This window comes from Falco biarmicus, chromosome 5 (assembly GCF_023638135.1).
Source record: "Falco biarmicus isolate bFalBia1 chromosome 5, bFalBia1.pri, whole genome shotgun sequence".
Taxonomy (NCBI): Eukaryota; Metazoa; Chordata; class Aves; order Falconiformes; family Falconidae; genus Falco; species Falco biarmicus.
In genome coordinates, this window is record NC_079292.1 from 46,011,719 (window position 1) to 46,036,308 (window position 24,590).

The following is a 24,590-nucleotide window of genomic DNA, read 5'->3' on the forward strand; positions in this document are numbered from 1 at the left end:
GAAGATTAAAGACCCTTCAAACTAGATTCTGTACAGTGTTTTAGAAACTATTTTTGTATATTTTTGCATCAATTTGAGTTGCAATGCCTCCTCACTTCTGGGGTCCTTTTAGTGAAATAAACAGAAACAGCCTCAAACCTGTACTATCTGAAGCACTTCCTTGTGCTGTCTTCTGCTTCAGAGAAACTGTCTTTACAAATATTCCATGTTTATAACCACCACACCATCAGTAATTGCCCAGCTCAGTTCTTGAGACTTTATTCAAAGGCAGGTTAAGGTGGTTTGTAGTTACTGCATTCTTTGGCGCTCTGGTACTAGTACTCAGCAAGCAAGAACCAGACGTGTGAGTCTGTATGAGAGACACACCTCTATTTGCCCATTTGGGTGATCTTCAGAGACTAAATTTCTTCTTTGATGGATGTTTAAGTTGTTTTAAAAGACACAGGAGATTGTCCGGGGGGACGGTAGGAAGCATAATATATTTTTGCCCGTGAGAATTCCCCACCAAACCCTGGTGCACCGCAGCACCTGCAGAGACTCCAGCAATTCCAGAAGATAGCTCCAGTTATCTGTTTGGGTTTGGGTCCTGCAATAACTGCACGCCCACACAACTTTATTTGGACTTACTATTTCCAAAGAGACTGTATTGTCCAAATTTATCACCTTCTTTGGACTCCTCTCGACCATTGGACAGTTTTAAGAATAAAAATCAAAGTTAATTCTGAATTATTGCTGAATTAAAAGTTGAAACATAGGCTCTTGAGCTTCTTCTAATGATGAGATTGGAATTAAAAGAAATGTATGAAGAAAACCCTGGTTTTAGTATAATAGCTAGATTTCTTTCTAGTTCTTAACTTTTCTCCGCTAGGATATTTAAGCTATCAGAAGTGTTTGTCCTATACAGCAAGATCCCATCCTCTGAGTGCTGACCCAGAGCTGAAAATAAAGCCAGCTTGCAGGACTGGCAGTAAATTCCCCATGAGATTTCCCTGTTTGAAACAGCATTCTGTTAGCGTTCTGTGTTCAAAAGATGACAACTTCCTTTCTCTTCCCCACTTTAAACTTCGAGGCCCTGCTTCTTACCCAAGCCAACACAGCTTCTTCATCTATCTTCAATAAGCGTATTCCCTTTGTCTTGATTTGTTACAGCACTGTCGGAAGTGTTACAGTCTCTGTCAAGTTATATATCATGAGAATTATGTACATATATTTTACCAAGTGCATAGTCTTCATTGTGTTCTTAACTTTCCTTAAGGACCATGTATAGCACATAACTAATAACAGACTTCTGTTTGCAGCTCTCCCTCTCCCCTGAGTCCTTTTTCACCTGTATACTCACCCTTAGCCAGCTGTTAGGGTCTTTTGACATCTCATTTTGGCAAGTATAATTTACCAGTAAAAATTTCTATAACTTTTTTGTTTATCTATTGGATTCACAATATGATTTTGCTTGCTCAGTAAACATACCTAAACAATTATTTTAGCTCAGTATCTGAATGCTGTTGCATTTATGTGTGTTTATAATAACCTACGGTATGAAGTCGATCTGCTCAGTCTGTAGTCAGAAAATTCAAAGTCAGTGTATTTGGTTCTAAGAAAGGATTGTAAAACCAGTCCTATTAATTATTTTAAATCATTTTATCTTGCTCTTTACTAAAGATCACTTCCCTATATGCAAACAAGAATGAATTTTGTCTTGTTCTGACTTTCTAGATCCCTTGATAGATTATCAGCCATTAAAGGGTATGGATATCAGCCAAGCAGTTCAAATTAGCAAATCTTTATCTCTAACAAAGAGTCAAGTTATTATAACACAGAACTTTTCAGCTGTACAGAAGTTACTTGAACAATCGGGATATAATATTTTTAAATTTTACTAAAAAGAAGCTGCTTCAATTTATTTTCAAAAATAACTTAATTGCTGAAGGACAATAATTTTCTATTACTAAAAATTCCCAGTATGAAGCTGTGTTTATTATCAATGAATTTTAAGTAGAAAAAAATTCCTTCTTTTGTTCCAACAGTTTTCATTTTCCATGAAAGGATGTGTAACATTGTTAGTCAATAGGAAAAGTAACTGTTAGGGGCCATTTTGTTTAAAATCTATGTCTGTTTTGACTTGTTCATCAAAGAGCAGTATGGTGATACCCATTGTTTGAGCCTGGGAAATCTGGGCTGTAATTCACTCTATGGATGTGATAACTGGCTTCTTTATTTAAAATGGTGTTTTATTCTATAGAGTAAGATGATCCTTTTCCAGAAATAATCTAACCCTCCGATTTCTGAAATCTATCTGTATAAGACATTTCTGTTGCTTTCACATGGAGGTGACTCAGGTCTAGAGTCTGTAATCATGAATGTTTATGCCTACAGGTGTTTCCACAATAATGAGAAGTGCCCCAAAGTACCTGAATTTAAGGTACCTATAGATAGAAATACAAGTATAGGAAACCAGATCCAGTTCTAGCCATCCTCTAGGAATGGAGACTTCCTCATTGTGCTACCCCACCGGTCAGATATTTTTTTGATTTAGGCAAATATGACAATGGTAGTCTTTTCCCATAAGGCTAGTTAACAACTAGCCCTGCTCACCTGAAATCACGTAATACACCCTAGCTGAACCACTGCAGCTCAGCCTAAGCCACTGCCAGGTTAGGAGAATCACATGGTACCTACTGTTCTCCCACTTTTAGGATTTAGGAGTTTCCCTCTAGCATCACATCAGCTAAGAGAACTAGGACCACAAATCAACTGCAATGGATGAAGCTTGCAGGAAAGTATAGTGGCACCCAAAAAATTCCAAAGCCGTACACAAGAACAAGCAATTTGACAGGATTTCCCAATTGCTGTAAAAGAGAAAGCAAGCTGCTTAATTCCTTACAAGAATCGTGGCCACCAGAGTAGCTCCTCATAGTCATCTACACAGATGTACGGATAAATGAAGTGTTGGACCAAGCTTTGATCACTGTGATCAGCACATCAGCATACTTTGCTGATCAGTTCAATGAAAAACACAGGGAATTTTTAAGAAAAAAAAAATATATTTCTGATCTGAGCAGATCCATCCACTGACAGTCTGGCCTCAACATACACATCTAAGATTTTGAGGCTTTCAAAAATATTTGCTAAAACTCATTAAATGCATCCCTGTACCTTCTAACTGGATCTGCATTGCTAAAATAAATTGTTAATCTGCCTGCAGGACAAGACCACCACATTTGTTGAAACGCCCAGTGGCCCACGCAGCCCTCAAACCAGGACTGCAGCACGTCAACAGTCCCCACATCTCACACCCCATTTCTGCCCAATCTGTAACATCCACAAGAACATTAACTGAAAAAAACGGCCTGTTCATGGCCATGAGGGAGGCAAAATTTTTCTCTTTATAGTAACAGATCTCCCTGACAGAACAGATTGTGGAGTATCCTAACATACATTCCTGCTATGACAGAGGTGAATGGTCCAGCACTTCATTTATTTTTATCTTTACTTACCTGGTCCTGTCAGGACGCAGGGTAGCCATTGTTCTCTTGGATTCCCTAACAAGAGCAGGGTGAGAGCATCAGGTACAGCTGTCTTGGCTGATGACCGCATGCATGATGACTGCATGCAGGTGCAGGTATGTCTCACTTGCTGCTGACACAGCCTTGACACCCACACAGCTACAGGTGGTCAGACCTTAGGGTCTGGAAAGGCATCCAGGCAAGATGCAGGTGGAGTGACTGAGCGGGCGATGTACCTCGTGCTGAAATCATGCAGATCTTCTCTGTCAAAACAGTGCAGCAACCTGGGTTCACGTTTGCCTCCTCATCGAGCTTCTGAATTTCTAAAAATGCCCTTTCTGTCACCACCTTGCTAGAAACTTCATCCTTTCCTGGGACTTCTTAGTTGTTACACACTTGCTTCCTTCATGCAGAGCTGCTATAGTCTGCAATATGTTACAATCAATGGAAGTAATGAGGTTTACGGCAGGTATAGAAAACAGCTGGCACTTCTACCACGCTCTGCCAGCATCACATTGGGCTCATGCTGACATCCCTAACTTGTTCCTCCTCTGGCTTAGCAATTCCATTAAAGTATCGGTCCTAACTCAGAAAGCTGTTAATGGATCACATCCCACCTATACTAAAGATCTTCCAATTTACAAAGCAGATCACAAATCCACAACAAAGTGAGTTGGAACTGCAGAAAGTCTTGTTAGCTGGAGGGATAGAGATGTGGAGATCCAAGGTATTGGGAAAGTTTGGTCAAATGCATAAACATTTGACATTTCAAGGAAATACTGCCAAAATGTCGGCTTTGAAAAGATCTGTTGATGTCAGAACACAAACGACACTGACCATTTAGGTGTAATATTTTATACTGCATTAACATGTTTTGAAAAGTTGAAAAAGAAATGTTTTGAAATGGCAATTTTCATATTTACAGTCTAAATCTTTGGAATTCTATTTAGGAAACATTGCAAAATGTTTGTTTTCTCCTCATCAGGATGAAACTAAACTTTTGTATTCTGTTCAGTCCTTTTCCATATGGGCTACATCACATCTATGTAAATACCAGACTGCATCTATAAGATTTTATTGAAAAAAAATGAGCCATGCAAAGCAGCAGAGAGTATTTCGTTAAAATAACTTTCCAAACCTCATCCTAAGATGTGCTTTTGAATTAACGCTTAGAGTTCCCTGACATTAATTTGGCAGGGCTAATTAATTAAAATCAGTTATGTTACAGAAAACTGTATCTCTTGGAGCTGGCATTACTACTTTAAGCATTCAGCTCTTAAATACTCAACAGTTGCTCTTAGTGATTCATAGAAAAACTTACTCTACTGCCTTTACTCACACGGGTACTGGCGCATTCACTATGTTATGGCTGTCTTGAGTCAATCCAGCTGACCCGTTACACACATCGCTGAGCTCGGTGGCCATGTGCATGTCCCAGCTGTGCTTTTTGTAGAGAAAGGGTGTTACCAACGCTGTTTATAACCAAGAGAACCATTTATGAATGTGGTCATTTACTTCTTGAAAGATTTGCTTTTGAAAAAATGCAGCCCCACACTAGTTTAAGACCTAATTAACGCTCTCAGGGACATACACTCAGAGCCTCAAATGGGATTTATTTTGGTGCCTGAAGCCATCTATGCTTGACGTTCTGTATAAGCACATGCAGTTGGACATGCCAAACAAAAGGGCTGGTGAATTAGGTTTCTACATTTAATTAACGTGAGGTCTCCGAGAAGTTTAGACTGTGGGCTCCTATGTGTGCTTGGGAGGTTTGCCTTGCTGGTGTTCAGCTGCAGCTTCTGCATCATTCAGCCGTGTTCTTCCTCTCGCAGAGGCTGGAAATCACTGTGAATTTCAGCACTGTGAACTGGCTGTGTAAAACCGTGTCAAGAGAGTGACAATTTTTTCTTTCACTTTTTTATTTAGCCTCTTTATTCCAGGGAAGACAGAAAAGCTCCTTGAGACCTGGTAGCTCCAAAGGCAGGACCAGGGCCCGGAGCACCCCACCAGCTGGCTTCTTGGACAGGTCTGTGGGAGCAGGCCAGAGACACGCCGGCTGCTTTAGGAACTGGCTGCTCCCCATCACTTTGGCTGCTCCCCATCACTTTACCTGCCGTAAGAGAGTGGGATTTTTTGACACGGTAAAACGTTCCTTCCAGGCTCCGCTGGCTGAGCCTGTCAGATAACGTGCTCAGCCATCAAGTGTGTAACTTCCTCGGGGGAGCGGAGTAAGAGATAAGAGCCACCATGGGGGACCGAAAGTGCAACTCTGTCCTCTGACATTTTGTAAAGTTAAATTGCAGGGGCGTTATCTTTTGTATTTTATTCCCCTGATGAGACAGCGCGGGTGCTGCTTAATGGGATGCAGTTACCGAAGTAAACAATCCTGTGGGATGCTTGTTTGTTCGTATTAACGCACGGATCTGAGCTCGGCAAAGATTTATTTAGACGCTAGTGTTAAAAAAGGAAAAAAGTGGTTGTGTCGAGGGACCAAGGGAAGGCGTTCGCCAGCCGGCGGCAGGGACGGAGTTTCGCCGGTGGCTCCCGCGGCCCCCAAGACACCCCGGCCCCGCACCGCGGCCCCCGCCAGGCCCGGGGCAGCGGCGCCCTGCGGAGCGCCCCGCCGCGCTGCCGGCCCGCCTGCGCGGGTGGGCGCGGAGGAGAGGCAGGGCCCATATCCATAGTAACGGCGGGGGCAGAGGGGAGGCGCCGCGGCAGTTCCCCGCCCGCCGCAGCCCGCGCGGCGCCGGGACCGCACCGAGCCGCGGTGAGCGCGCGCGCGCCCCCGCCCCGCTCCGCGCTTCCCCGCGCCCCGCCCCCCCTCCCCCCCGCGGGCTGCGCGGCCCGGAGCGCAGGCGCGCGCCCCCGCGGAAGGCGGGGAGGGGGGAGGGGGGTGCCGGCGGGGGCGCGCGCGGCGGCGGCTGGACGGGGAGGGCGGCGGGGGCTCCGGTGTGCGCGGCTCCGCGGCGCTCTCCCTGCCTGACTCACCGCGGGGCGCGGGGAAAGATGCTCAGCGCGGAGGGGTAGCGGCTGCGGAGCAGACGTCGGGGCCCCCTCCCTCCCCGCCCCCGCCGGGCTCGGCAGCTCAGCCCGCCGCCGCTCCTAGGTGAGACCGGGAGGCAGGGGAGGGCCGGGCGAGGAAGGGGGGCCGGGCACGGGGCCACCGGGCGCCGCCCCCGCCCCGCCGTGCGGCCCGGAGCGGGGTCCGGGGCCGGGAGCACGGAGCGGGTCCCCCTCCCGGGAGGAGACGGGCCGGCAGCGGACCCCGGGGGGCGGGCGGGAGCCGGCGGCGCCTGCGGTTGCCGCTTTCGCAGGATTATGTCAGCCCTTGCCTCGCCGGAGCCCCCTCCGCCGGCGCTGGGGCGGGCGGCGGCGGCGGCTCCCGCCCGGCGGCGCTGCGGGGCGCCGCGCTCCCGGGGCGGGCGGGGGGGCGGCGGCGGGCAGCGCGGCGGCCGGAGTCCCAGACGCCTGACGGAGCCGGTGCTGTGGGCTGGTGAGTTGCCACCGGGCCGGCGGGGCGGGGGGCGGAAGGCGCGGCGGGCAGCCGTGCCTGCCCCGTGTGCTCCCGCAGCGCGCTGCCGAGCGGAGATGAACACCGGGGGTGGGGGAGAAGCGCGCATCCACGGCGGGGGCTGCCCCCGGGGGAGCGGCAGCGCGGAGCCCGCAGCTGCTGCTTTCGGGGGGCTGTGTCACTGTTGGCGTTGCAAACCTCGGTTTCCTTAGGTCTTGTAACTTGGCCGCGACGTGCCCTGGTCTAAAACTTGTCGAGCGGGGTCTCGGCTTCAAGGTATCGCTCCTTGCCCTTTCGGTTATTGAAGGAACGCTAGTTGAGCGAAGTGCTACGGTTGTTTCAAAAAAAAAACCCCAAAACCACAACAAAACCCCAAACCCCAATAAAGGAGGAAAAGCAGAAGTGTGTAAAGGTCAGAATGATGGTGTTTGCTTCAGTGTCTCCGAAAAGGCTCATGTCCAAAAAATGCGTCTTAACGAACAGTTATTTTACCTTGTAGCGAGAAGGCAGTGTTGGTATGGGGAGAGAAAAAAATTCTACCTGAGCATTTCGTTTGGAACTCAATTTGCTGCACACGTGCAGTAATGGTTTTCCTGAGGATTTTTAGCATGTGGGCTGATGCATGTTGCCATGTGCCTTGCAAAATTCCTTCTGCTCCGTGAGCAGTGGCAATGTATGCCCACATGCACAAAATCAAGGTGTGCTCCATGCCATTCTCAACAGCAACGGCATTAATGAGGAAAACTACAGCGTCCATCTGTGGCAGGATTGCTGATATCGTAATGGTTCCTTAAACAACATTTTAACTTATTCCACAAACTAGCGTTGGAAGTAAACCCTGACATGATGGATAGTAACTTCTTATTTGAATGTGTGTTAGGAACGAATTTGTGCCATCTTCTGCATATGCCAAAACATAAAATATAATAATCGGCTAAAAAAAAAACCCAAACAACTCAGGGGAAGTTTGTGTGTGGCAATAGGGACATTTCTTCCTGAATAAATATGAATACAAGTAAGCATTCATGTAAAGTTGGTACTTGTTTGCCAAGTACAAAACCTTGATCCTGCGGTGGGTAATTACCATAATGAGTTAAAACTCCTTTCTGATGGCATCCTAAAAATTGCCATGATACCCCAAAAATAATGGGGAGTCAGTGGTTTTAGCTGATGAATTTTGGTCTGGTGACAGTTTTCACTAAGAGCCCCATTCTTCTTGATACGTGTATGTTGCTCATACAATGTGCAGTCGCTCGCAGACCCTCTTAACCTTACACACCTGAGAATTTACACTGCAAGAATTTGTGCAAGTGGTTGACACATGGTAGGTAGATGAGAACTGGAACTCACGGATGTATTCAAAGTAAGCTCTGCTTTCTGCAATATTGGTGAGCTCCTTTTTATTTTTTTTTCCCCAGAGAAAGGAGATGTGGTAGTCAGGAAGAGATAAATTTATCCAGTAGAAGGCAAATTAAAATATACTATACATATTCATTCTACTTAGAAGGCATTTAAATGCAGTACCCCAAAATTAATTCAGAAAGCTCAGGGCCTGATGCTTTTTCTCTTAGCGGTTTTGGGGTTTTTTTGGGGGGCGAGGGGGACAGGGGGATGACACCTCTAACTGGAAGTGGGTACAAGAGTTAAGGAGGGAAGGCAGAGAATGTGAAAATTAGGAACGGAGCTGTCAATGAAGCTGCCATCAAAGAAGGCTGCACTGAACTAAAAAACTAAAGGAGATCGGCTCTAGGTAAGAGTTTTGCTACTGAGGAATTTGAGGAGGGAGCTGTGACCCAGGGCAGTCATGATTCGGCTTACATTCCAAGAGCAAGACATTTCAATGTCAGAGGAATCAGAATTCCATGTTGGAAATGCTCATTTTAATTTACTTCCATCAATTGCGAGGGTGCAGATTTTGCTTTGTTTTAACATTGAACAGCTGGCATTTTGGTAAGGATCTTTGTATTTATTTATTAAATCTTAGTGATAGGCATAATGAATAATATTCTTCCCAAATAGTAAGCTTCCGCCTTGCTTTCAGCAGACTGAGAAACTGCCAAGCCTTGGACTTAAGCTCTCTTGGCTGTTGGTCCTGAGAGAGCTGCTCTGCATGCAGACTGGAAGTTAAAGCAGAGATGAGAGAGAGTGGCATAATTCTGGGTCCAATCTTATGCATTTGCCAAATACCAAGCGTGACTATATTACATTTATAAGACTGGACTTTTTCCTGATGATCCTATGATCAGAATGCATTGCTTACTAAATGCTGAAAAATTATATTAGTCTTCGAAATCAACAATCGCTGTGATGAACTGGCGAGTTTTCATTCTGACAGATATGATTTGGGATTGTTTTCACATTTGGGAACATGTTGGTTTATACTAGTTCACATTTTCAATGTTGTCTTCACAGTTACATGAGCTATAAGCTTATTTTTAAGAAATCACAGTCAGATTCTAGAGAATAACACCTTCAGAAAATTGTATCAGCCTGGCACTCTTCGCAACCCAATGTAATTGTTCCCTTTGTGTAGGCAATAACAGAGGGCTGCTTGTACTTGATCTTTTAGTTCATGTGCCAACTGTGCCAGCTTGTCTACAAGACAGTAGTCTTGGCTCCAAGTATCAAAGGGTTATGCTTCAGATAAACCTGACTTTGACAAGGTAATCAAGCTAGGGAAAGCATTTCATTGTCACAGTTTGATTGCTGTCTCTTTCCGTATTCTTTCTGTATTTTTTGCCTTTGCGGAGAAAAGCTTCCAAATGTGGTAATTTCAGTAGAGTGTTTGAGTGTGTTAAACTGAGAATTCTGAGCACTGAGATTCAAAGATGCAGGTCTTCACATGCTTTATCCTCAACAGTTTAGCTCTGTGTGTTACCAGTCTGCTCTCTTGTTCGAATTGATCTCAGAGATCATCGTGGTTTATGGATTACATATAAAGACAGTGGGGTGTTTTGGGGAGAGCTTTGGTGGTCGTACTGCTTTTGACATGGAGTTATGTGCTGCTCAGTGATCTGGGAGAAGAGGAGATACCTGATGATGGGGTTTTTTCCTACCTGTTTGCATACTCTGGAGCAATAGAATTTTTCTAAATGTCCTTCAGTCAGCTAGGAAACATTTTTTCATCTCACCAAAGATTCTTCTTTTAAATAAACCTCAAATTTGGGCTGGGTTCCCTCTCACAAGCTTGAGCATGGTGTTAAGGAAAGGAAAAGATATTGTTGACATTGTCATCCCCCAGTGAATTTCTCTGAAGTATCTTGCAACATTGCAAATGTGCCCAACTTCATGTTAGCTGCAGGTAGCAATTGTTTTATCTAGCGTAAGGGAGTGATGATACTACTGTTGAAGAAACCTTAACCAAAGGAGAATCATCAGAGAGATAGCCTTTCCTCCTTGGTAAAAGAATATTGATTTTTGGTTGAGAAGCACTGGCAGACCTCCTGAAGGTCTCTCTCCTTGGATCACAGAGTGAAACAAGTTGTTGTCATCAAAATGTTCAAGTGCAAAGGAAAAAATCTGTGACCATCTCTGGTCTTCTTCCGTCCCCTCCTTACTGCCATTAGCCTCCTACTAGTGGGATATTTCTAACTCAGTTGACTGAGCAACATCTTAGAGAATTTTGCAGTGTCTTTCTTAAAGACATGATATTTGCACAGTCCTTTAATGGCCCATTCCTGTGGGGTTGCGTAGTGTCTTTGTGATACCTCTAGAGAAATCACAAGAACATACAGGATGCTGTGTTATCGGTGTAACGATGATACCCAGCATTTGTCTCTTTTTTCATTAGGACTCAAATCCTAATATATCTGTGCACTGAGAACTGAGACTGGGTTTAAGTCAAATGGCTGAAACTCAGTTGGATTGAGACAACGAGGTAATGAGCAAGGACAGTGTATCTAGGGATCTTCTAAAGTCTCTGGCTGTTCCATCACTTGAGGGCACTTGCTCAACATTCTCAAGTGGTCTTCAATGCTTGGACACATTCACTCCAGATGGTTAAGATTTGTACTTTTTTTCCCCCTTGTGGACGTTCATATCTTGTTTCCAGGACTTGCATGATCCTTTGCTGAACAATTACAAAGAAGGACAGTTTTCCTTTGAGAAAACCAATTGGAAATTCCAGCTGGTCCAGAACTAAGTAACTGTTACCATCCTGTTTTTTTCTAAATGTAGCGCACATGCTATATGCTTGTCAGAGGTGCCTGAAATAAGTGTCGGGGGGGGGTGGGGGGGAAGCCTTAGGAAGCTTGAGTTAGAAGTTCTTTCTCCCAGGCATTTGCCTTTGCAGTTTGCTCTTTCTAGAAACATGAAACTGGGATGTGTTAAGTAAAGATCTCTCTCTTTGCTTATGTTTTTCCAGCTTTTTGATGCAGGAAATCCAAGGTGATTTGTATGAGGTTTGTAACATGTAATGGGTTTGCTGTTCTTCATTCTGTCCCTGGTTCCTGCAATCAGCAAACATCCAAAGAGGTTTTTCTGCTATTTAGAGTATTTTCAGTTCTGGTGCTGTAAAAAGGGTAAATGTGATAACAGATGCAGTAATAGCAGATTAAGTCAGCAGGGAATTTTGCCTGTTTGACAGCAGTTTTTAGCCCATTGTTTAATTTCTGAAACACTTTTTCTGAAAGGTACTTCTCCAGAATGGAGAATAAACATTTTGTTTTTCAGGACATTTAAACATGGTGAAACATGAAGGTGATAAACACTTGTTTTGCTTGTCTGACTGTTGATGATCATTTAAACTCTTCATTGAGATGGCTCTTCCTCCAGACTGCAGAGTGGAGTCAGACCTTTAATGCTTCTGGGCATTTACATGTATGCCGCCTTGGCTGGTTCTGTGTACTTTGAAGTAAAGCTTTTGCAAAGATGTCAGTAAGAATATATGTCTCTTTTACCAAGGGTATACTGAAGATAATTTCTTTCATGTATCTGTTTGGTGAAAAACACTATTACACATAATATCTTTTGTTTCTAAGTGTTGTGAGTGATGGTAAAAGCCACTGGTAAATTGGTAAGCCACAAAAATAGTTGGATGTAATTATTCCTAATACAGGGAAACGAACAGTCAATTCCAACGTTCACTAAGATTTACATGATGCTAAAATGTGTGTGTATGTGTATACATGTATAATAGGAATAACTTTAATTATAAAAATTTCACTGCTGTAATGCGTGATCATCTCACTGTTTTAGGCTTCGTCTTACCCTATTGAAATTGATGTTAAGGTTCTCATAATTTTAAATAGATTCATAAAAACTGCTTGTAGAAATAATTAGCAACTTTGTACTGTTTTATAAAGTCTTAGATAATGTCACTTATTGCATAAACAAGCATGCTGGGTAAATGTCCGTTTGCAAATAGTTAAAACACTTAAATTAGACAATTTTTGGTTATCTCCTGAAGGATCCTGTAATCAAAGAGCTGTTATACCATTGTCATGCTTTGTTAATGCTTTTATTTTCCAGGTATGTTTTCAGAAGTAATTCTAAAATCTAGGAAAAGTGTTGCTTTGTTAATAGTGCAGTCATCTGGAAAGCTCATTATTAATAAGTACTAAATTGGTTTGTGAAACACCTGCATTATTATTATATGATCAAAATACGTAGAACTTCAACATTCTGTACTAATATTTATAAACCACCACAGAGGTAAGTGGCTATTGGAGTGAATTGTCACACAGAAAAATACTTTAACAAAACCTAAGGGATGTATTGTGTGACTCATTTGTATATTTTACTGAAGCCATTACAAAACTGAATGCAAGTTATTATTTTTCTTTAAAATCTGAATGTGGTGGCATTCCAGCTCTTAGCACTAGCAAGAAACAAGAATTCAAGAATTTTCACAGACCTTTGTGAGTACTTCTCAATCCTAATCCATGTTATGCCCAGTTCAGGTATCTCAGAAGTGAAGACTGGCTCTACAGGAGGCACATCATAAAAAGATTTCCAATCCTTATCTTCATTTAAAAACTCACAGTAAAAGTATTAAGTTTAACCAGTGCTCACAGGTTTAAAAATCTGTTGCACTAACCTTTTCCTAGAGTTTTCCCCACTGCTTATTAGTTTAATTAATGGACTGTGCATGTGATTTTTACATACTCATGCAAAATGGCAATGAATCTTTAATATTGTCTGAATACGGCACAGTTGCACTTCTTGAAGCATGAAAGTATGGGATGAGTGCTAAATACTATGACTATTTCCTGCTTGGATTCTTTTGACTCTAATTTTTGTTGTTTGAAAGAGTATCTTTATGACCCGTGTGAGAGGTTCACAGGCCCTGTGCCTTAGCACAAGATACTGATTTTGGGTTCATCATGTGGTGCCATCACTTGAGCGTTTCCAAACTGCTGCCTGCACCCAGCAATGTCAGCACACCGCCAAACAGCTCCATACTTGTCCTTTAAATACTTTGTGTATCTGTTAGTCACGATCACAGCACAGTAATAACAAGTATTTATTTAGTGCTACCTACATCATGTTCATTTCATAAGCATCCAACCACCAGTGCAGGATAATTTTGGGGCTTGTCCTGGATGAAATATGCCCTTTAGCACTTGGCTGCACCCATTCCTGCTCTCTTTTTAAGGCTTGCTGTCACCATTTTTGCTCTTTACGGACCTGTTTGGGACTAAGTGGTAGCTCTGCAGTGGTGATACACACAAGGAAGCATAGGGCAGACCTCAGAAGGTTTCACTCAGAGATTTTTGAACAATGTTCTCTGCTGATGTAAATTGTCAGAGCCCCATTGTTTTCATTGACTGCACAGACTGAAGATCATGTCTCACGTACTTTTGTCTGGTGTAGTCTTCCTGGATACTAGGAAGAAGGACAAGCAATAGAATATGTTCAGTTAAACTGCAGTGAAGAGGTATTTGGGCAGCTCCTGTCACACTTCTCTGAAGGTAGTAAACATTCCCCTATTGCTATCATTGTCCTGAGAGCCCCAACACGAATAGAAGTCCCATGGACTCTTGCTAAAGATGCCATCTTTTAATGTGATTTTTATTTTCTTTATTTACTTTTACTTCATTTGCATTGACCAATTAATTGACTGAAACTTCAGAGAAAATGAGATGTCTAAGAGGAAAGCTTGCGACCAATATTTTACATCTTTGTGACCTAAAAAATTAGGCTCTAAACTTCGTAATTCAGTATGTGTTTTTTCAAAGGGAAAGGTGCCTTTAGAGGAAGCGTTAGTGTAATTGATACTCTCTGTAAATGCCCAGTTGTGGAAATGGGAAACTAATGTTAGGCAGTCCTAAGCTGGAAAGTGTGGCTGTAGAGTGTTAGGTTTCCCTTTGAACTGTATTTCATTAAATATGCCATGTTCTATATATACAAGCAAGTGCCCTTCCTAGGTTGAGCGTTTTGTTGAAATCCTTTGATCTTGATATTTAAGGATAGTGCTGTAGGACTGTATTTCTGTAATAAGAGTGCTGGTAATATTAATTAAGAAATAAATGAAATGTAAAACATAAGCTAAAGAGCAAGTCATGTCCCCCCAAAAAAGCATTTTTTTCCTGTTTAAATAGTTGACTGCATTGATACTATATTTTCTTTGTTATGTATACTGAAGACTGCTCCAGTCAACAGAAAGTTGGGAAGCTTCTTTATTTTTGAACCAAGTTTCCGAATTATTTTCATAAGTAAAGAAAAGCTACTGCTTGCTTCTGCTGACTCTTGGTACGGGGCAGCATTGTACGTGTGTGGTTCCTGAGGACTTGGCGATGCCCTACTGAGGACAGTGAGTTGGTCAGACTGGGAAGTGATTCCCCAGCTTGCTTCTCTGTGGTGTCAGGTGGGTAATCTATGCTGGGACCTTTGGGAGAGAGGAATCCCTTTTTGTCTGCAGGGTATAGCACAGGATTTGTTTTAAAAAATGCCTTTCTTGCCTTATGGTCTAAGAACTTAGACTTTGTATGAGAAAATTTGTTTCACAAAACCAGTTTAGAACAGAATTACTGTAAAAGAAACAGTCTAAATTAGAAGCAGTGAATAAACACAAAACAGCAGTCATCTTTCCATGTTGTTCTTACGTTGACATACACCCTATTTTAAGTTATGTAACTTAAGTAATAGGATTGTTATTTGATTGTTATTCATCATCTCATTATATCACTGGAGGTACAAATACTCATGTAAAATAAAATTTCTTCTTTTCTAACCAATGTTCACTTTTAGTTCTCTGTATGTGATGATGATTTTATACTTTAATGTAAAACGATTCATGGAAATAATCCTGTGTTCATACATTATACAGAAGCTACAGTTGCTATTGCTAGGGGCTGATGCGTCGCATTTTATAAATCTTATTTTTAGAATATCTTATTTCAGCCACCACAACCTGTTCTGTTTAAAACCCTGTTATGTTGATCCTAATGCAGTGATGACATAACTGAGAGGGTGAGGATGCTAGTTAAAAGACTAGTAACATTCCTGATGTATTGATGTATTACTTCATTAGGAATGTAGGAAAACATCACAAGTCAGGTGCTCTTGAAGAGGTGGTAATAGCAAGAAAACAGTCAATTTGAACACATAAATTCAGTTGAATTTAGCACTTTTAGTTTATCTTATGTTTTCTTCCTCTCACCTCTCCCCTGGTTCTTTAGTCTGAAGTTTATATTTTTATATTATGCATCTTATGCTTCATTATTCACATCTACCATTTCCAAAACCGAACTCCTAACCTTTTGTCCTGGTGCCTTTGTGCTTCGTGGGCAAAGGAGAGGTGGAGCTGCCCCACTGGAGCGTGTGTGGAGAATCCCTTTGACTTGCGGTCTCCAAGGTGGATCTTGCCATCCAGCTTCCCATCATTCTTCCTGTTCCTGCTCTCCCACCTCAGCATAGGGCCCCGCTGAAGAGGATGAGATGATGGTCTAGATCTCCCAGCGCGTGGAAGAGAGTGGGTGGTTGAAGCTTAGCTCAGCCTTGAGGCATCCCCACGTCCTACAGCTTCCCACTGAGGATTAGGGGATTGCAGTGTAACTTGCTCAAGTTCCTCTGTCACACGTTGCTGCGGTGAGCACAGGGTCTGGTCCAACAATATGAAAATTGACATAACTGAGTTAAGTCTGAAGGTTTTCGTGTTGCTGCGGTCACATATAAAGCCGTCGTCTGAGTTTGGCTCAAACTTTGATGGTGTGAGTGAGTCTGTGTAATCAAATTTGAAGGTATTTATGTAATTACTGAATTACCGTAAGTATTAAGAGAGCTGTCATGCATTACTATGCTATAAAACCTGATACCTTTTGTAGGCTGTGACACATGGAGTGTGTTTGTTTATACTTCTGACATATTACAAAAGATTGTGTGATGCATTCAGAAATTACATTGACACTATAGCAATCTCTGCCTCCCTTTTCTACACGGCACTTCCTAAGAAGAACGTCAGCCATGGTTTTCTGTAATCTGAAAAGGGATAAATGTTGAGGTAGTTCATCATAAATAAAAAACTTTGATACAGTTTTTTCAATTTCTTGAAGCTCTGACGAAGTGGACTCCCTCCTAACTCTGCAGTACTTTTTCAGGCTGTGAAACTTGGAAGTTGGGGACGGTAAGCTTGTTAAATTGTGGACAGGAGTAGTTGAAAATGGCAATTTTAATATTCCCTGTTTGTGTTCCAGAAAAGATAGTGATGGCAGAAGAGAATAGAAGCGTCAGGTCTGCAGGAGAGATTCTAGATACTGTAGTAATTGGACTAATCAAGGCTTAAATGATTACAGTTTTTATTTGTATTCTGCTGTTCTCTTCCACGGACCAGAATGTGGTAGGCATATTCTAATGTAGAGTTTGGTAGGGCTGCTTTGAAACATCATATTGCCTCTTAATGGTGGGGTGGGGTGGTTTTACTTTTCAGGATACAAGACTTGCTGAGCTATATTTGTGAGGATTCTGCAAATATGTTACTTTCTATTATACTCCAGGTGTAGGCTTGGGAGTTTGTCATGTAATCCAAGGACTCTGAATAGGGCTTTAGTCCACCCTCCCTAATGCGTCTGGGAGATATTTTTATACCTATGTATGTTTTTCTTGGGTGTGTAAGATACTTCAACGTAACAGGGAGTGTGCATATTAGATCAAAGTTTTTTCAGTGTGTGTCCCTTCTGTGTCCTGACACCAACTTGAAAGTGCAATATTCCTATTATTTAGCTGAACATCCACAAATTCCTGGAACTGCTGTGTTTTGTATTGCATACATGCCCATAGCATTGCAGTGCTTGGTCAATGAGAACATTCTGGTAGATGCCACTTGGCAGAAAACTTGCCCAAATGGCACGAAGCATGAGTGGCTCAAGGCAGGTGATAAACATGGCCCATCACTAGCCCTGTGTTGCCACAAAAGACATTGCAAAGTCGTATCTGTTTTTTCAGCAGGAGCGAGTGAAAGAGAGGGTCTCAGAGATGTGTGCTCAACTAAAGCAAATGCTCCTTCGTGAAATCACTCTGGTTGCTCTTATTCCCAGCTTTCTGTAGAAGATTAGAAAAGATTATGCTAGTCTGCTACAAATAATCCCAGTATCAGTCCACAGGTTTTGATTTTCTTAGAGCAGCAATTCAAATACTTCTGCTCACTGTAGTGGATCATCTGTCTGAGGCAAGGATGTTTTCTACCAACCAAACCAAGGCTCTGTCAGCAATAGGGTTGATTGCTCTTCCAGAGTATAACAAAACCCACCGGAAAGCAAGAATACTTTCACTAGGAGCACTTGGTCCGTGATGAAAGTGGAAATGGTTTTCTGGATGAAGTAGATAAGAAATGGAGTGATGCTAGTTTCAAACACTTTTATGCTAAACTACTGACCTCCTCTTAAGTAGTCCTGAATTTCTGTCAGCTCAGTAAGAGCCCAGGACTTTCATCTGTCTGTTTAGGATAATACTATGAGTACGATTATTCCACAGTTAAGAAGTTTTTGAGGGATTTATTCCCTGTGCTTGCTCTGCTGCCTGAACCGTACCTATCCTAGGAGTTGATTGCAGTATTTATCAAAGCTATGGAGCCCCCATTTGAGCCATCTGTAGGTGGTGGTTGTGCCATCTGTCACTAAAGACTGCCTTCCAGAGGGAGAGACAGTATGCGCAGACTTCGTCATGCAAAGCCTGTAGGGTATGGTCTTTGATGTTTGCTTTATCCTTGTAAGATGTATAAGTTGTAGTGTTTCACTAACTTCTAAAATTTTTATTGCAAGAGGCTTCTGAATGCCATAGTAGCTGATACTTTATCCTCACCCATCTGTATGCATTACGCATTTTACTGAGCTCCACTCGTTCCTCTGGGAGGTGAGCTATGGTACCTAGTTGTTAAAGTCTGCAGGAATGTAAAAAAAAAAATCAGCAAAACCAAGCTGCAAAAGATTTCAAACTATTATAGTGCTTGGAGATAATGATAAGAGCCACACAAAGTGAGGTGCCTTTGGGTGCAAGCATATCACTTTCCAAATATTTTTGCTATGAATTATCAAGGATTACAGCAGCAGCAGCAGATGTTCAAGGCAGCATGATATAGATTGTGTATGCTTTTGTGTTATGATTAACTGAGCCAATATCCTTGTATACTAAGAGATAGGTGACTTCAAAAAGTTTCAAGAGAACATTTAACAGCATGTTTTGGGAATACTTTCACTACAGATGTTGCTACCGGTAGCAGCATTCAAAATTTTTGTGTGGTGTTTAGTGATTGTCTAATTTATGATTAGCAGTGGTGGATTGTGATTAGCCACTACATTTGAAGTGAAATTTGTATTGTCTTCAGATGTATTTTATGTTGGATCTGGGGGTGGTGTGATGACCTAGACAATAGTGAATGTGTGAACAGCTACCTACTATGAAAACTGTGGGCCTTCAGGACAGCAATTTTCATGACTTCATATTCTCTCTATTGCACAAGCTTATTGGCAGTCCTTGTCGCAGTGAAGGGTACGTCTTCATACTGTGTGGCCATGGGGCTGTGAATCCTTCTGCTGCCTTTTTCACATTGGAGTAATGCGTGGACCAGACGTGCTGGTAACCAGAGCGTTCAGAGGCTGCTGCTGAATTTGTGTGTTGCCTGGGACAGTAGCTCGTCCATGCAAGTAGGACTCCTGAGCTACCCTTGCTCACTGTGACCCACACGGTGTTGGCAATCTGTCAGAAACAGACATAAACAATGAAGTGGTGGGTTTCATAATACATATGGGTTCTTTTAATGCAACACAAGGAATAATTTGTACAAATGAGAGAACCCTAGAAAGAGACATTGCATCAGTAAGAGGTGATACTGTGCATTGCTACGTTAAACAGGAAAGGAGCTGTTTTAGCATAAGCAAACGGACTTTTAAAAAAGCCCCGTGATAGCTATTCCTATTCTAGCGCAGATCAGATGTAGCATTAAGTGTCTGTCATGACTTGTATGTGTAATGTCTGTGTACTTACATATGCATTAATAAAATATTCCAAAAAATGCATAGAGAGAACATTACATTGTCAGTAAGAGGTAATGCATGTTTAATCTAGACCTGGCTTCTGAAGATACTCATGAAACGTAGAGGATCAAACATTTTATTTAAATATTGTATTTCAGGGCATCTGAGTGGATTGTTCTTTGTTCTTTATGGATGTTCTCTCAACATGAAACCAAGGGGATATATAAATATATATATATATTTCCGTTTTTTCCTTTTTTTTTTTTTTGGCAGTGTAGCAGGGACTTGCTCAGTTGCTAGGTAACAAGGTATTGCTTTATTTGCAGGAGCAGTAGCTGAGTTGATAGAGGAGGCAATGATTTATCCAAAATATATTAATATATACTATGGCAGTAATAATGATTATTGAAATGGCTTATTGTTATGTGCTCCGTGCCATGGAAAAAAATATAATCACTTCATTAGAATATTTTCTCTGCTGTGTGTAGAAAACCTGTTTAATTACTAAGAATGTCCAGTTATTTAGTGAAGCAGTAGAATCTGTATCATTTAGTGTCTTAAAATGAGTTATAGAAAAAAAAATACTCCCAGAAGTAAAGTGTTAATGGAAAAAGGGGATTTATGAGGAGCAGTTATTTCCCTAAATTGTCCATTCATACCTTTTTTTGGCCTTTCACAAACAGGCTTGCTTTTCCAGCAGCAATACGTTTTTCTCCAGGGACCAAGACCAAACCTGTCAGTCACCAGGGCAGAAGCTGGCTCCTTCCCAGTGGCAGGCTGCCATCTCAGTTCTGCCTCCAAGACGACCAGCAGGTGGTCTGCAGGCCGCTCCACCGCCTCCTTTCTCATACAAGTCTGGAAATTGAGAATGGTCAGAGTTGCCTTCAGGGCAAATGCTAATGCCACCTGCTTCCACTGCTGGCACTGTGACTGGCTAGGTGGTGCTGGATGCTGTGTCCGTGACCAAAAATGTCACTGCTGTTCATCTTGTTTGGTTTTGCTGTTACTTGGGAGAGGGAAGCATACATAGATAGTCCTAGTGGATTCCCCATCATCTTGATGCTCTTCTTAGGTCAGGTTATTCTTAGCCAGGTAACACCTTCACCCCTGTCTTTTATGTGAGATGTTTTAGCCAGGTCTCACTGCTGTTCATGGATCCAGGAAGACTACGTTTGAGTGTGTGGAGCAGGATTTCTGTGGTCATGTTGAAGAAGAACAGTTGTTCTTTCAGGATGATGGAAGCCATATTGGCTTAGAAGAAAGTTGTCATCGGTATTAGCCAAATTAACGAATGTTGTATGGCTACATTTTTTAGTATTGTTCAAGTCATCCCTGCCTAAATTGTCGACACCTTTCCTCCTTGCAGGGACTGAAGTTTAATAATACATCACATGTATAATTCTGCTGGTTTTAGAGCAAACATTGACCTTTTCCCCACTTCAGTCTGTTTTTAGCACTTGCAAATCTTTTTAACCCACAAACTCACCTGCTGGACTCTGAACTTGGTTCTCAGACTTCCACGTATCGCTCCAGAAATTTGCAGTTCACCTCCACTTAGGTGTTATTCCTCATACGGATTTTATAATCCTAGTGGATTTACCTTTCCAAAGGCTATTATCTATAGTCCTGGTCATTCAGTTTGTTTTTTTTTTTACAGAGGAAGATCCTGCTTTATTTAGGGAGAATTAAAGTGTTGTTTATCAGTCTGTGATGGAGAGCAAGATTCATCTACAAGCAACAGTTGATGGGCAGGCAAGAACAGGATAATAAAGATGGCAAAGTTGATCTCAGTGTGCCTCACCTGTGCTAACAAACATTTGCAGCTGTGGATAACATTATACTGCTGCTTGAAAACCGATTTGTAGCTTTTATTTTCTATCATACATGATGTTATCCCTTAGACCTCTGATGACTTCTAACACAGTCATTCACATAGTCAGTTCATAAGTAAATAGCTGCAGGCTTGGTCACTGTTTTAAAGAACTGAAGTATTCCTGATCCTTTGCCTTTCATTTCAGGAAAAGAAATGAATTAGATTAAATAAAAAGATAAATAAAAAGAGGCAAAATGGCACTCTCACAGTATCTGGCTTCTTAAAAAGTTGCAGAAAATAGAGAAGAGCCAAAGCACAAGAGAGTTAAAAAGAATAAAAGTTAGAAAGCTATTTCTGTATCTATAAATTTAGAAGATTAAAAGAAATAAAAGGAAAACAGAAAGGACAGATTAGAGAAAATGGGTGCAGCAATAAAAAAAGTGCAGCAATTACGCTTTAGCGTGAGTCAAAAGGACACACAAGGATGGTACTTTTCTGTGAATCATCAAAGGGAAGGTATTTGGAGCCATTGCAGGATGAGGTCTTCAGAATATAAAATTCTGTTGTCTTGACGTTAGAGGAAATAATTTTTTTACATTTTCACGTACTATCATGTGCAAGCTGTGCATTAAGGAAGCTTATGCATCCAGGGCCAGTCACAACCTGTCTGCTTATCCTCACCTTCACTTTCAGAACATTCACCTCTTATGACAGCACCTACAGCTGCAGCTTGTTGGTGCTTGGTGTGAAGCTGCCTTGGGTGCTTTATCTTGGCAGTGGGAGCATCCAGAGAGTCCTTGGATCGTTATCATCACACAGAGGCATACTAACCTCGGCTATAGGACTCCCTTAACTCCCCAGATACAGTGAGCTTTGTGTACTTCATGTCACGGCTGTTTAAAATTCCTCGGTTGTAACAATCAGATTCAGAGAGGACAACATTTGCTTGCTTGATGTTTTCATTATATGAACATTCAGGGTCATGACTTGGTTCTTCCCTGAACAGATGATTATCTGTATGACTGTTTTGATAAAAATGCTTTCCTTTTTGGATAAACCATCAAAGAACTGGATTGTTTCTTGTTTCAAAATGCTTTAATATGATTATATGGGTGTGTTATAAGTTTAGAAACCAATCTGATGCTTGCTTGTCCTAAGCAGCAGAGTTTTCTTTCCAATCTCAGTTGAAGGAATCCTGTGTAGAAAATCTGGATGTGCATGCTTAGGTGAGAGAAATCACTGAAGACAGTTGCTTAATTAATCACTGTTCTGACATGAGTGTGGAGTGACATTCACTCCACATGAACATGATGTCATTTATGTGGACACAAATGCACAGCCTAGGTTTGTTTCGCCCAGTTATGTTTATGACTGCTGAAGGACAGAACTGAGTCTAAATTTGGTGTGCTTTAACTTTTCTGTATGTAGCAAAAGAGTATTGAGGGTAGCATGCTCCTCTTATTTTATGAGGAGAACAATGATTAAATAACTGCAGTTATGTTGAAGTTACATAAGGAACAAGATATGAGTGTCTTGCTCTGAACTATTACTATTATTAAAAGACATGTATTTTGGAATTTTTGATCACTGATTTACTCCATTGAAGTTCCCTTTGGGGGAATACTTTTTAACCTAAAGAAGTATGGGTTTGCAATTGCAACATCAGTCTTTTGAAATTCCAAATGGATTGGGCATTTGAGCTGGAAGAATGGTTTATTTCAGAGATACTAAGTTCCCACAACTGTCATGAAAGTGAGTAGAGGCAACCCTTGTGATAAATAACCCTTATTGTGGTGGGAGTATCATGTCTTGCAGTTCTGGGGCTATGAAAAACTGCAGGTAAGCAAGTAGTAGAGCCATGATGGGAAGCTGGAAATAAATATGGAGGGGAAAGGGGTACAGAGAAAGGAGAAGTTCGGTCTGGGTCAAGGGAAGGATTGTGGAGATGTAGGTGAAAATCTGCAGGAAAATTTATTGTTACTCATGCTACCGGTGGCACATGTCAGTCACCAGATGCTTCTTTAAATAAGTCGCTGTGTGATGAGTGGCATGCTGGCTTAAGTAAAAGCACTCGCTGGGTTGCGGGTAGCTTCTCATACTGTTCTCACTGTGCCAAGTGCCCTCTGGTAGTGCGATGTGAGTGATAAGGGCCATGAGCACCGAGCGCTCTCGTCTTCTGCCCAGGGGAAATGTGTATGCCACAGGGTAGCTGGATTTAGCAGAACGTTAGTGTTTGTGGGAAGGGTTTTCTCAGTGTATGTGTTGCTATGTAGTGGGTAGAGAAAGCAAAGGCAGAGAAATACACCTTCCACCCGGAATGGAAGGTAGCAGAGTGGCATGATAGATGGCTGTGTTAAAAATTCACTTTTGCTTTCTCGTCTCCTTTTAATCAGATGTTTTACTGTTTTACAAGGATTAACGTTTGCTAATCCTTGATTGGAAAAAGAGTACATATTTTTATAACATTTTTTTCCTTTGTATTTGTGATCAGCAAATGCAATGTCACTTATGTAATCATAATAATTTTTCACTTAACCTAGTGGTCCATGAGAAAGTGTTGTGATTTTCATAGATATTGCCATTAGTTTATGAGAACAAAGATCACTATAAGGAGACAATGTGGAACATCTGATTTCAGGCTTGCAGAGAGTGAAGACTCTGAAACACGTCTTACAGTGCCTGGCCGGACTGCACACAGGGTGGATGTTTTTTATGGCTCTTATTTCACCTGTTCTGGTTGTGTGGATACAGCAAGTAAGGCCAGGATGATTCTGTGAATAAAGCATGGCATTAGGATTTAGGAGAGGGGGGTTTCATTTCTATTAGTATGCCAAGTTTTATCTGCAGCCTTAAGTTTATCGGTTAATCCACAGGTACTTCAGGTTTTCATTTGTTAAAAAGGAAAGAGAAAATCAAGTTAGCTGGGTTTTTTTTCCTCTCCTGCACTGATAAAAGCATACAGTTATATTGTTCAATAACTCAAGGGCCACACTATTAGCAGTAAAGAATGAAGTGACCACATTGCAACAGGGAAAGTTGAGTCTATATAAAATTAAAGTCGATGCATTAAAACATAGGTTTATAATCTGATGTTTAAACTATGGTAAGACTCACTGGAGTACAATAAAGCTTGATCATATGCAATGTAGTATAGGGGATTAAATTTCATAATTGCTAATAATAAGTAATCCTTCTGCCTCCAGGGCATATAGAAGGTTGAAAGGCAGCCAAACCACTGCATTTTCATTGTGTCAGTCTCCTTGGCAGTTCTCTATGGAAGCATGTTGATGGGCGGGAGGGAGGTTAGGAAGACCCTGTGGGTATGTATGGCATTATTGTCACGCTCATAAATT

General features: G+C 41.9%; 1 protein-coding gene across 7 annotated transcripts in view; it reads left to right on the forward strand.

The window, feature by feature from the left end:
- ANKS1B (ankyrin repeat and sterile alpha motif domain containing 1B) overlaps nucleotides 1-24,590 on the forward strand; it is a 442,225-nt gene that overhangs the window by 345,851 nt on the left and 71,784 nt on the right. Inside the window, exon 1 of one of the 7 annotated variants that reach the window (XM_056341211.1) lies at nucleotides 6,391-6,609. The exons of 5 other annotated variants lie outside the window; for them this stretch is intronic. The gene's annotated coding sequence lies outside the window, so the exon portion shown is untranslated. Of the gene's footprint in view, nucleotides 1-6,390; nucleotides 6,610-6,908; nucleotides 6,997-24,590 lie in introns of those variants that run through there. One more of the 7 variants, XM_056341212.1, reaches the window with a different exon arrangement.